General features: G+C 36.4%; 1 protein-coding gene across 1 annotated transcript in view; it reads left to right on the top strand.

The window, feature by feature from the left end:
- PTPRD (protein tyrosine phosphatase receptor type D) overlaps positions 1 to 13429 on the top strand; it is a 1004024-nt gene that overhangs the window by 176278 nt on the left and 814317 nt on the right. The window lies entirely within an intron of this gene.

The raw sequence follows: 13429 nt of genomic DNA, 5'->3' as shown, positions 1-13429 counted from the left end.
ATTAAAATAATAACTGAACTCAAGTAAATATAAGAAAAACAAGATTTATAACTAAAAGTATGAGCCAAACTATATGCATGCTTTTACTCCCTTGTAGAAAGTCAGAATTCCTAGCAGTCTTCCTGTGTTCTTTCACTGCTCAACACCCAGTCAAAATTATTCTTTTCCTAGATTAGTCCTTGCTTGAGTTTTAAGAGATATCAGTGTCAGAAATCTTGATGCTGTGTAATCTCCTTGTCTGACAAAAGGGTGAGCCAAATTTTTTTTTTTTTTTTTTTTTTTGCGGTACGCGGGCCTCTCACTCTTGTGGCCTCTCCCGTTGCGAAGCACAGCCTAAGGACGCGCAGGCTCAGCGGCCATGGCTCATGGGCCCAGCCGCTCCACGGCATGTGGGATCTTCCCGGACCGTGGCACGAACCCATGTCCTCTGCATCGGCAGGCGGACTCTCAACCACTGCGCCACCAGGGAAGCCCAAGGGTGAGCCAATTTTTTCCTGAGGTAATTTTTCCATAGCCGGGACTGGGGCTATAAAAAAGAACCATAATAATTAGATACACAGAAAAGGAACATTCTTTCTTTCAGTAACCATTTAACATGAAAGGAGTGGTGACCAGGAAAAGGAAGTCAAAGTATAATGAAAGACTTGTGCAACAGGATAGAAAAATGATGACATGTGGAGGCAAGAGAGATGGCACATAGGTGTGCCATCAGTCCAGCCGGTGACCTCCAGGGACACACCTGTAGTTAAAGAGCTGGACTTATTGCTTGTTGCAGCCTTGGAGACCATATACCATGGAGAGTTACAGGGAACTTCAGTAAGAGGGTGATAGGGTTTTGGCTGTGTTAAATGCTTTTGAGGAGAGTATAAGGAAATGGGGCTTCGCTCTTCATGAAATGCTGCCAGTAACTCTACAACTGGGTATCTTTATCTTACCTAGAAGGAGGAAAAACCAAAGTCTATTACTGGAAAAGAAGCAACAGTCCAGTCACTCATATGAGCCAGGATGAGGGATGTTTGATCGTTTTTTACTTTTCACAATGTTCATGTTTTTATCTATTTTCAGACATGATAATGGAGTGGCCTTGTTTTTGTCCAGCTCCACCATGGCCAAAGAGTGAAACTGTCTGATGTTGATGTGCTCTGAAAATATTTATGTTCAACAGGAGAATTCTGAGACTTAGCTGTGGGGACCAGGCGGACCCCAAGGCCTGAATGATGGGAGCAGGCTGGCTGCTAGATAGGAGGTGTTGGTTTTCTCTTTCCTAGGAGGAAGCATACGAGGATCAGAGTAAGAAAAAGTGCTAATAAATATAGTTAATACTTTTTTATTGAGCACATATTATATGCCAGGCACGATGCTAAATGCTTCATGTGCGTGATTTAATTTAATATTCACAACAGTCCAATGAATTAAGTACTGTTTTAGTACACGTTTGCCAGTAAAGAAAATAGGGCTTAGAGAAATAAATATACTTGCTTAAGATGGCACCACCTTTAAAAAGTTGGGATTAGAATCCTAGACCTGACTTTAGAGCCAATGTGCTTAATCACTGCTTTATAGAAGAAAGTGCATAAGAACACAGCATTGGTGTATTAAGAGAGAAACTTCTCCATTAACCTATAGGGCACATGAGGGCAGAGATATTACATTTTTCATTTTTGAATTTTCTAGTTCAACCAGTGACTTGCCTACAGTGGTGCTTAATAAATATTGAATGATCAGTTAGATGGGTGGTGGATGGAATCAGAAGTTCACACTTGGTCAGGGTCATGACTGTTTGATATAATTTCACTCTGTGTCCCAGGCAGTAGGAAGAAACCTTAAACTGTTGGTGGTAGCAATTATTCAGCTTTCTGATTGCATGTGATTTTTACCATACAATGCCATGCAGATGTTCTTAAAGGTAGACCATTATCTTATTTTCCACATGAGAATGTGAAAGTTCAGGTATGTTAAATCCTCACCCAAAATCTCAGAGCTGCCAAGTGGCCAAACATGGGCTGAACTCCTGGCCTCCCCAACTTTCGGTCCCATGAACTATCCTACAAACTGTAGACCATTTTTCCTTATAATTTCCCAAAATAATGTAGGTACAGGATGGAATTTCAGATTACATAAAATGGTTTTCTCACCATTTCTAAACATCAGCATTTATGAAACATTTCTACTTAATTAGTCATGATGAATCTATGACCTGCCCACAGTTCTGCTTCCAGCACTACGTTTTAGGTAATTTGTTCTCTCTTGCCCTTGATAGCCTATAGCTCTTTCAGTTCCTCAGCATTGTGAAAAATCTATAGTCCATGTAAAAAATTTATCTTTGTGTGCACACATTTTTTTTGCATTTAAATAATGTTTATGATTAAGGAAAACTGCTAATATCTGGCTAAAAGCAACAATGCTACAGACTCTTTGAAGGAGGTGAATGCTCCATTCAGATGAAAGATCTTAAGCTGTGTGATGAACTGAGGAAAAAAAACAAAACAATATTTTAATAAAAAACCTGAAGACCGCAAAGGTTCATATTAATATCAACTTGCTGAGGAACATACTGAAACAGAGGCTGCCATAATTCTTGTGTCATCTAGAAATATGTCTTCCTGTTGGCCTGGTAGGAATAGGCCTTCCTGTAGGCCTGTAGTTAGGTTGAATTTGATAGTTTACTGATAATGGACACTGAGCTCCAATCACCCAAAGATCTTCCATTTTCAAAGGGTCATCTTTGCATTCCACACACAGAATATTCCGGTTCATTTTGCAAAACCAAACTTTAAACTGAATGTCTTTGTGAATTACTTGAGTAGCATTGTGAAATTGAGCTTCAGTGTGAATTATCTTTCTTTATCTCAGAACTTTGGTAAAGTTTTCATAGTTTTGAGTGCTGTCACAATGACAGCCTAATGATATGTTTATTTGAGAAGCCTCTGTCTGTGTGTGTGTGTATGTGTGTGTGTATATATATATATATATATATACATACACATACATATATACATATATACACCTATGTGCACACATACACAAATACATAGATATTATATATAAATATGTAGTATAATTGTGATACATAAGGTTCATTGTGTTAGATTGATCCTTGATAATATTATTGATTTATTTATATCTTTCATATCTTTCATTTGGTGGAATGAGAAAACTAAAGCTAAAAATGTTTCACTGATTTACTGAAGATACCTATTTGATAAGCTGCAGAACTCATACTAGAACCCAAGTTTTTAGATGCTCAGTGAAGGATTTTGTTCCCTATCCCCCTTCAATAATATGCAATATATGTATAATATTTAGAAATGCTACATAAATGCTTCTAGAACCACTGTCTCACTAAGGCACTGGATCTTAGAACCCTACTTCAATAAATAAAATCAAACCCATATAAGTCAGTTGACAAGCTGCCCACTTCTTGTTTGTCTTTACACATTTCTCTTGTCGATCCCTTCTTGATAGAGCAACATTTAAATATACAGGTTTACAAAGCCAGAAGAGATTATATATTATGTTGCTCCTTTTAAACTAGACTTCAAATAACATAATTATCATTTTCATGTGGAACTTTTCCCTCTGGATATGATTTTTAAAGATTGTATCTGACCTTGAATAAAGCAGTATTCATTATCTCAACATATTACTGCAATTATCAGTCATATTTATCAGGCTGTGGATTATAATTTAGCGAAAAAAAAAAACACATAAAAACATGAGCTGGTCACTCACTATTATTTATTTACATCTGACAAACTATTTGTCTATGGAATTTCATAGTCAGGTCATATGCCTTTAAATAGACAGGCAAAACAGAGGAATAGAACATTCTGTTGACAGGTAAATGTGAATCAGTCCGGTTTCTTTCAAAGGAAAATAATCAAGCTCTTTTCAAATAATGTAAAATGCAAAATGATTGCCTGTTGGAGGGGGTGGGGGAGCCTATGAGCTTCTCTTCTCAGAGAAATGATTGCCATATTCTAGCTGGAGGAACATATGCTACAGCTTATCTTGTGATTTCTCGGCAGTCTCTGATATTTATTAACAGTTGATTTTCTGTCATTGCTCTTCTTCCTCCTCTTTCCTCCTACAGTGTAAATTAGTTTCCCCAAATGTACATCTCGCCTTCATTTTCTTATCAGTCTTGCAAAAAGGGTGATTATTTCATTATTGGTTTTGAAGAGTCTTTCATATATAGTGGTGCAGCTCTGGTTTCAGGCAGACATTTAACAGACTCTTATTTGTTTCATTCTTTGTCTCATCTTAATCAAAGCCCCCTGAGACCGAGTCTTTTGTAGTAACAAACAAGAATAAAAGGAAATTATAAATGGTTGCTTCCACGGAAAATGCAGTATTCATCAGGAATGCCTGGTGGGATTGAAACAGGATAGGCTTCAAACGTGTGAAAACAATTGTACTCACCTATGAAAACCTTTTAATAGCTAGAATACCTGTCTTCCAAGTCTCTTGTTAGCTTAATAGCTAAGCAGCGTCCCTCTATGGGGCTCAAGCCTTATTGTATTGTCCTAAGGTTGCTAGCAGAAAATTTTTCAGCATAAGAGTTTATTTTTTCCTATGAGACCTGCTGTCTTGCTTTCTCCCACATACTTTGTAATTTTTTTTCTTACAGCTTATTTTTTTCATCTTTGCTATATAGAATTTAACATTAACTCTCTGATTTACTGAACAGACACTGTCCTGGATTCCTGATATTGAACAGCTATGGGAAAACGTGTAGGTGTCATACCCTCATGTTTAGAGTCAGATGACTCAAAATAGCCTGAGAGCCCTCATCTCATACTGTCCCTTCACTCTTTTGACCATATTTTGATAAATTTTTCAGAAGCAGTACAAGAGTTGGGATAGCTATTTATGTAAAAGTCAGCTTATATTGGAGCTACAGGAAAATGGTCTAATGTAACCCATGCTTTTCCTTAATGTACAAATCAAGTTTTCTGTTATCTGGGAAAATCAAAGAGGTCCAAAATACCTGACTTCCTAGTATGCTAAATACTGATCACTATTACTTAGATTCAGAAATCCTTGTTCATATCTATAAAGTTTTGATATCATTAACTGATTCAAATAACTAAAGTATGAATTTGCTTCTTATATGGCTTTGGGTTCCTATATCCACCAATGGGCTATAACTATATGACAATGCTTCAATAAATAAAGAATTAAAAGAGTACATTTAACTTCAGATATAGTCATCATCAGGCATGTCTGACATGAAGTAAATGTGTCTGCCCTATTGTTACAACATATTTACACAGGGAATTACTCACAAAATGTGTTAGTTATCTCTTGCGGGGTAGCAGATTATCCCAAAACATAGCAGTTTGAAACAACAAGTTTTCATTATCTCGTAGTTTCTGTGAGTTATGAATTAGGGTTGTATAGCTGGGTGCCTCTGACTCAGGATCTCTCACAAGATTGCAGTCAAGGTATCAGCCAGGACTGGGGCCATTTCAAGGCCCAAATGGAAGATGATCCACTTCCAAGTATACTAACATGATTTTGGCAAAGCACAGGAGATCCACTTTCAAGCTCATTCATTGACTGTTTACAAACCTTACACACTTCCCTGATATAAACCAGTGACGTTAATCCCTTGCCATGTAGGTTTTTCAATAGGTTTACTCACCACATGGCAGCTCACTTTCTCCAAACCAAGGGCTCCAAGAAAGAAAAAGTCAGAGGGATGATCAAGAAGGAAGCCACAGTCTTTTAAAAATCTAATTTCATAAGCAACATCCTATCACTTTTGCTTTTTTTTTTTTTTTTTGTAGAAACAAATCTTAGGTCCAACTCACATTCAAAGGAGAGGGACTTACACAGCACACAAATGCCGGGAGATGGAGATCTTCAAGATCCATTTTAGAAACTGTCTACCGCAGTCCACCCTTTGGCCCCCGATGGTTCATGTCCCTCCTACATACAAAGACTCACTCTCTCCCGGAGTCCCCAGTCTCATCTCATTACAATTAAGCCAGGGCATGCTAGGTTATACTGCAGTAGCAACTCTAAAATCCTGTTGATTTAAAACAATAGAGTTTACTTCTCCATCATCCTACATGTCTATTATGGGTTGGTTAAGGATTGTTTTCCTCACTCAGTCTCCAAGATCATTGAAGCTGGAGGGAGGGAAGAGCAAATTGATGACTACTAAAGGCTTCTACATGGAAGTGACATGTGTTACTTCTGCTCAAATAACAGAGCCACACTAATTTCAAAGGTATAAGGAACTACATTTCTACCGTGTGCCTGAAAAGAAGAGAAATGGAAGTATCAATGAACAGCCCAAAAGACTAACATGATGGGTAAAGTCACATATTTCACCTCTACCTTCGTACATACCAAAATGATTATGGGCCAAATTTTGACACATTTAACTCATTCTACAAATATTTAACAAGTACTGTTGTACATTAAGTTTTTGCAAAATGCTAAGACCTAAGCAGAGAAAAAGCAGTCCGTACCTTCTGGTTCCTCAATATAGTGGGCAAAGAGATAAGTATATAGATAATTTCAGAATAGACGTCATTATAAAATGTCATTTAAGACATAGACATGTAACTCAGACTTAAAGAGTGAGGAGATCAGAGATCTTAAAGTAGATGAAAGTAAAGAGGAAATCAAAAGGTCTTAAAGTAGATGAACTCTGGTGAGTTCTGATAGATGTGTAGAAATAGGCCACGTAAGGAAAATCAAGAAAGACATTTTTCAGTGTTGCTTTAATAAAGTGAATTTATGATGATTATCTTCTACGTCAAAAGGCCTGGATTCTTCTGCATTTGCATTAACTAGTGCCTTAGCCTGATCAAGTAACTGGGCAACTGTGCACCTATACCTCCTCATCTGTGAAATGAGAAGGTTTAATTAGATGTTGTCCAAGACCTCTTCCAACTATAAAATTGTATGATTGTTTCTGGCTCTAGAGGACATTTTTTAAAGTAGGCTTTATAGGATAATTATAAAATAATTACCTTATAAAACAATCACTTACTAAAACAGTTCAGTAAACACTGATGGGAAATTCCCATATCAGAAGATAGTGGAATTGTTTTCCCATACCTTCTGAGACACAGTATGTTCAAAATTGATCACAAAAAGAATAAGATGTTGTTCAGGATAGAATGATATAAAGTAGTTCTTCGTAGCAAACTTTTACTCTTGTGATATTTTTCATCCTTAATCTACCACTCTAGATATTTCTAATGATTCTCCTACATAGACTCTTCCTATTTTATGTATTGGATTTGTCTATTTGCCTGTGAAAGGAATCAAGCCCTCCCTCCCCTACACAAACAATTTATTATGCACCAAAATTCCGTTGCCAGATTAATTTGCACCCTCATAATTCTACAGAATACCATGCTTTTCACTTGACTCACCAACACTTCATGGATTCTCTGACTTCAAAGAAAAATCCTTGGCAGTGACGTTCAAATCTTCACCACTCACAGCACAATCATTGTTCTCCTACTAGTCAACTAGACTCTGGGTCAGGAGCCTTCCTGCTTCCACCTCAAGCCTTCATTCTCTCTCTCCTCTTTCACTGATCTAACCTAGACATTCAAAGCAAGTACCCCTACCAAGTATTGGCAAAGACGTGATACAACAGGAACACATGTATTTCAGGGGAGTATAATTGCTACATCCACTTTGGAAAACAGTTTGGCATTATCTACTGAAGTTGAACATGTATGTACCAGATGATCCAGCAGTTCTACTCCTCATTATATACAACATGTGTACCAAGAAATATTTACAAGGATGTTTATTGCAGCGTTAATTGTAATTGCTCTAAACTAGAAATGATCCAATGTTCAATAACAATAGAATGGATATAGAAAGTGTGGTATATTCGGATGATTTTTGACAAATTGCAACATGAATGAAACCAATGAGCATAACGGTGAATAAAGAAGCCAGACACAAAGCAATATGTAATGTATGATTATATTTATATAATGTTCAAGGCAGCTCTAAACTATAGGGTTGGAAATCAAGATAATGTTTGTTTACCTTTGATGAAGAGGGGGAAATGGGATTGTGAGGGAGCATGAGGTTGCTGTAGCCGTAGAAATGTTCTATATTTTGAGCCAGGTGGTGTTTACCTGGTGTTAACTTTTGTATGATTCATTCCTTATGCACTTTTCTATAAGTACACTGTACTTTGAGTTAAAAAATAATAATTTAGAAAGTACTTGGGCTTCCAAAAACTCCTGCGTGTTTTTTTTTTAAAGAGACCATGTAGAAACGTAGTCAAAAAACCTCTCATTCTTAGCCAAAGCAATCTTGAGAACTAACATATGTATATGTATAACTGATACACTTTGTTATAAAGCAGAAACTAACGCACCATTGTAAAGCAATCATACTCCAATAAAGATGTTAAAAAAAAAAAAAAACCTCCCATCCATTAGTGATGAGATGCACATTTGTTATCCCCGTTTGTATATCCTGCCATATGTGTTATGAAAATCTTATACTCCAGTAACCTTCTTTATTGTAGAATATTTTTCCTAAGTTTCTATGTTAACTGCAATTTGGTTTAAGGTAGGATTTTTCTGTTCAATTAACAAAGCTCCAAATCACTCAATCTACTAAATATTTACAGTAGAAAGGGAACAAAATAAAAAAGAGAAGGAGAGGAGGAAGGGTCAAAAATATGTTACTTAGGGTGTCTGACATGTTTGACAAAACAAAACTTTAAAACATACTCTCTTCCTGATCTAAACTGATTTTCTGTTCTACAGTCTGCATGTGAAAAAACAAATTTGATAATTTTGAACAGTTACCTTTAGGTATTTCAATTTTTTTTTTTTTTTTTCTGGCTGTTTGCTTACCTAGTATTGCTTATCTAATACAAATTTGAATCCATGAAAAATGGGACTAAAGAAAAACATGTGCAAGCGATTCCAAATAAAAGTGAATGAAAACTCCTATTGAAATCTCTTTAATATGTAATTTTAAACTACTTTAAAGGGTCACAGCTACTTGTGCTAATGTAGGAACTGTTTTAAAATGACATGCTATTTTGATAATCAGGATTTTTTTGGTGTTTTAGGATAGAGTTGACAGAAGAAAAGATCTTCATATGAAGTAAACTTTTTGAAAATTTAAATAGAGTTGTAAAAAGCATCACACTAGAGCATATAAATTCAACTCCATCTTTCTGTTAAAATGCCTTTTTAAAGTTTGAAGTATTTTAATTAAAATATGCCTATTACATAAGATAGAGTCATGAGTCATTAATGAAACTTGGAATTTTCACATTATAACAGAAGGGATGCCATATAGCAAAGATAAAAATTACAGTGAGGAAATCCAAAGTATTTTTTTTATGTGTCAGAATGTAAAATAACATGATTTGACTTTAGCTAACTCTGTTTAAAAAATAAAAGATGATATTCTTCCAATGTGAAACACACTAGAGGAAAGGCTATTTATGAGATGTTTCTTATTTCTGTGGGGGGAACAAAAAACTGGGGTTATGTCCAAAGTAAATGGAAACCTTCAAAAGTTCTTAGAACAACTTCCAGTGAACATCTGTAACTACTAAAAGTGTTTCAGCCGAGATTATACCTCACCATGGACAGTTCTGCTATTGAAAGTTATTGACTTTAGCTCTTATAGCTTCCTCAGCTGCAACAATTAGTTAGAACTTTGGCAGAGAGCATAGAGATGAAAGAACCCATGCCTTTACACCAGTTCTCTTCTTGTGTGCTTCATCCTCTCACCCATATCAGGCATGTTCTGTGAGCTGGAGGGTGTGCTTACTTGGTGAAATCAACTCCCCAAAATCCATTTTCTCCCACTTAGAGGAATTTATGATCCATCTTATCCTTAGTCTTCAGAAAAGAAACAAAATTGAGACTTAATAATTTGCACTTTGGCCACATGTAGGAAATTCAGTTGACCTAAACATGAAGCATGACTTAGAAAGAATTGAATGTTTTCTATTCTGGGCTGGCGTTACATACTTTCTGTTGTCTCCTCTACTAGATCAACTGGTGATTAGGTTGATGTTTGTAGTCAGAAAGGAAAGGTAGCTTTGGAGTGGTCTGAGAAGAAGAAGAGTTGCATTCATGTCTATAAAATCTCTAAGAAATGGCTTCAGTTGGCAGATCCATTGGTGCATTTGCCTGACACTCAAGAGACAAGTGCTTTACCAAGGTAAATGATATATTAACATTGATGCGAGTGAACTACAAATGTATTAAAACTATCATAAAATATAGCCTAACGGTGCCCTTAAGCAATAATCTAAATGAGTTGCAGAATAGTGCCTGAGGATTTTTACTTCAGGTTAAAAGGCAATGCAGTTGCATGTCTAGCAGGAAAAGCTTCCTCTTAATTCTTCAGAAAAGAAGCAGGGAGATCTGACCATCTCTATATTTTCCTCACTTAAACAGGGCTGAAAGTAAAGGAAGTATGCGTCTGAAAGTTAGATTCTGCCAAACAGGACTAAATTTAACCTGTAAGTGGACAATAGTAAGGAGACAGATGGGTGAAATTTATGGAGAGCCCTTTGGGAAGTGGCCTCAAACAGGTGGCTTCCCAAAAGGAGTCAGTGTATATAGTGTTTTTAGCTGTAGAAGAAAGGTGAGGTGAGAAAGACATGGGTTGGCAATAAGTACATGGTTGCTTGCTGACTAAGGCTTGATATTGCTTGTCAGGTGTGTCTATTTTTGTCTGAACTTCAAAAGCTATTTCATTGTACTATGAGAAGAGCAGAAGGTCTTGGGTTCTGTGATTGGTTATTGTTTTGAAAAAGAAAGAAAATTATCTTTCATTTTCTCTCCATTGGCGCTAAATCCCCAGTGGCAGTTTGAAGGACATTCCAAATCACTGCAGCTACAGTAGGGAGTTTTTGAGTCTGTTATTTCTGTCTAACGTTTTGCAAATGCTCTCACCATTCTACCCAAAACTGCAAATAGAAGCCTACAAAAGCAGTTTTGCAAAAATGTTTCAATGTTGTCACTTGCTTTGAACTCCAGAGCAAAATCAGATTCTACCTTTAAGGTTTTTACCAAAAGGTACTTTGAAGACTGTGCCAAAAGAAGCCTTGCATCCCCCCACGCCCAAAGGGAAAACTGTATTTACAATAATATTTCCTATGAAATCTTCATGGTACATTTTATCATATAAAATTGAAGTTATTAAAAAATAGAGAGAGATGGTCATCATGTGCCATATACTGTGTTCCAGCTGTAACCTAGAACAAAACAAAACCAGTTTCTGTGGGAGTACTATAGCTTATAATCCAATGGGGGAGGTCAAACAGATTAAATGATCACAGTCTTTGTAGGCTAAGTGCTGTAATACCCACCATTTTAATCGCTCAGAGAACTAAAATTTATCCATCTGTTGATGAACATTTAGGTTGCTTCCATATCTTGGCAATTGTAAATAATGCTGTTATGTACATTGGGGTGCATATATCTTTTTGAATTATTGTTTTTGTTTCTTTTGGTTATACACTTTTGATTAGAATTGCTGGATGACAGTTACTTCTATTTTTAGTCTTTTGAGAAGCCTTCATACTGTTTTCCACAGTGGCTGCACCAATTTACATTCCCCCCAGCAGTGTTTTTTTTTTTTTTGGCGGTACTGTGTGTATTGTGGGATCTTGGTTCCCTGACCAGGGATCAAACCTGTGCCCGCTGCAGTGGAAAGGCAGAGTCCTAACCACTGGACCACCAGGGAAGTCCCACTTGTGTTCTTCTTGATGGTAGCCGTTCTGACAGGTGCGAGATGATATCTCATTGTGGTTTTGATTGCATTTCCCTGATGATTATTGATGTTGAGCATCTTTTCATGTGCCTGTTGGGTATCTGCATGTCCTCTTTTGGAAGAATGTCTATTCCGGTCTTTTGCCCCCTTTTTTGATCAGGGTTTTGGTTTGTTTGTTTTTATTTTTTGATGTTGAATTGTATGAGCTGTTTCTATATTTTGGATATTAACCACTTTTCGATCGTATCATTTGCAAATATTTTCTCCCATTCAGTAGGTTGTCTTTTCATTTTGTCAGTGGTTTCCTTTGATATGCAAAAAGCTTTTAAGTTTAATTAGGTCCCATTTGTTTATTTTTGCTTTTATTTCCTTTGCTTTAGGAGAGAGATCAAAATTTTTTTTTTCTGTGATTTATGTCAAAGAGTGTTCTGCCTATGTTTTCCTGTAAATTTTTATAACATCTTGTCTTACATTTACATCTTTAATCCATTTTGAGTTTGTTTTTGTATATGGCATTAGAGAATGTTCTAATTTTATTCTTTTACATGTAGCTGTCCAGTTTTCCAAACACCATTTATTGAAGAGACTGTCTTTTCTCCAGTGTATATTCTTGCCTCCTTTGTCATAGATTAATTGACCATAGTGTGTGCATGTATTTCTGAGCTCTCTATTCGGTTCCACTGATCTGTTTGTGTGCAAGTACCATACTGTTTTGAGGACTACAGCTTTGTAGTATAGTCTGAAGTCAGGGAACATGATTCCTCCAGCTCTGTCTTCTTTCTCAATTTTGTCTTGGCCATTTTGGGTCTTTTGTGTTTCCATATAAAATTTTAAGTTATTTGTTAAGATGTGGTATACACACACACACACACACACACACACACACACAATGGACTACTACTCAATCACAAAAAAGAAGGAAATTTTGCCATTTGCAACAACAGGGATGGACTTTGAAGGTATTATGCTGAGTGGAATAAGTCAGACAGAGAAAGACAAATACTGCATGATATCACTTTATATGTGAAATCTAAAAACTACAACAAACTAGTGCAGATAGCAAAAAAGAAATAGACTCACAGATATAGAGAACAAATTAGTGTTTACCAGTGGGGAGAGGAAGTGGGAGAGGGACACTATAGGGGTAGGGGATTAAGAGGTACAAACTATTAAGTATAAAATAAGCTACAAGGAGATATTGTACAACACAGGAATATAGCCAATATTCCATAATAACTGTGAATGGAATCTAACCTTTAAAAATTGTGAATCACTACATTGTATACCTATAACTTATATAACATTGTATATCAACTAAACTTCAATAAAAAAAGAACCAAAGTTTGATTCTCATTTACCTGAAACTCCAGTGCCAGTAGATGTTTCTAGTCAGGGCCAGGTGATGGATAGTCATTTTTGTAACACTCTTAGTGTGAATAGACTTTATTAGCGGAGGTGAGAGGTGATCCTGAAAGATGTGACTGAAGGACAAGGCTCTTTCCTTCTTAGGGATCTTTCTTCTGTAGGTCCTCAGGGATTCTACCTGCAGATAGGAACACAGAATAAAGGATCATGTATGAGATGTTTTAAGGCCAGGACTGATTGTGGCATGATTTATATTTGGCTGTATTCCCTTGTGAAGAATTCAGTCACATCTCACATCTATCTGAAAGAACATAGCCCG

This window comes from Neophocaena asiaeorientalis, unplaced genomic scaffold (assembly GCF_003031525.2).
Source record: "Neophocaena asiaeorientalis asiaeorientalis breed wild unplaced genomic scaffold, Neophocaena_asiaeorientalis_V1.1 scaffold256, whole genome shotgun sequence".
NCBI classification, from domain to species: domain Eukaryota; kingdom Metazoa; phylum Chordata; class Mammalia; order Artiodactyla; family Phocoenidae; genus Neophocaena; species Neophocaena asiaeorientalis.
Note: the sequence above shows the minus strand (reverse complement) of the source record. Positions and strands in the feature narration are given on the sequence as shown.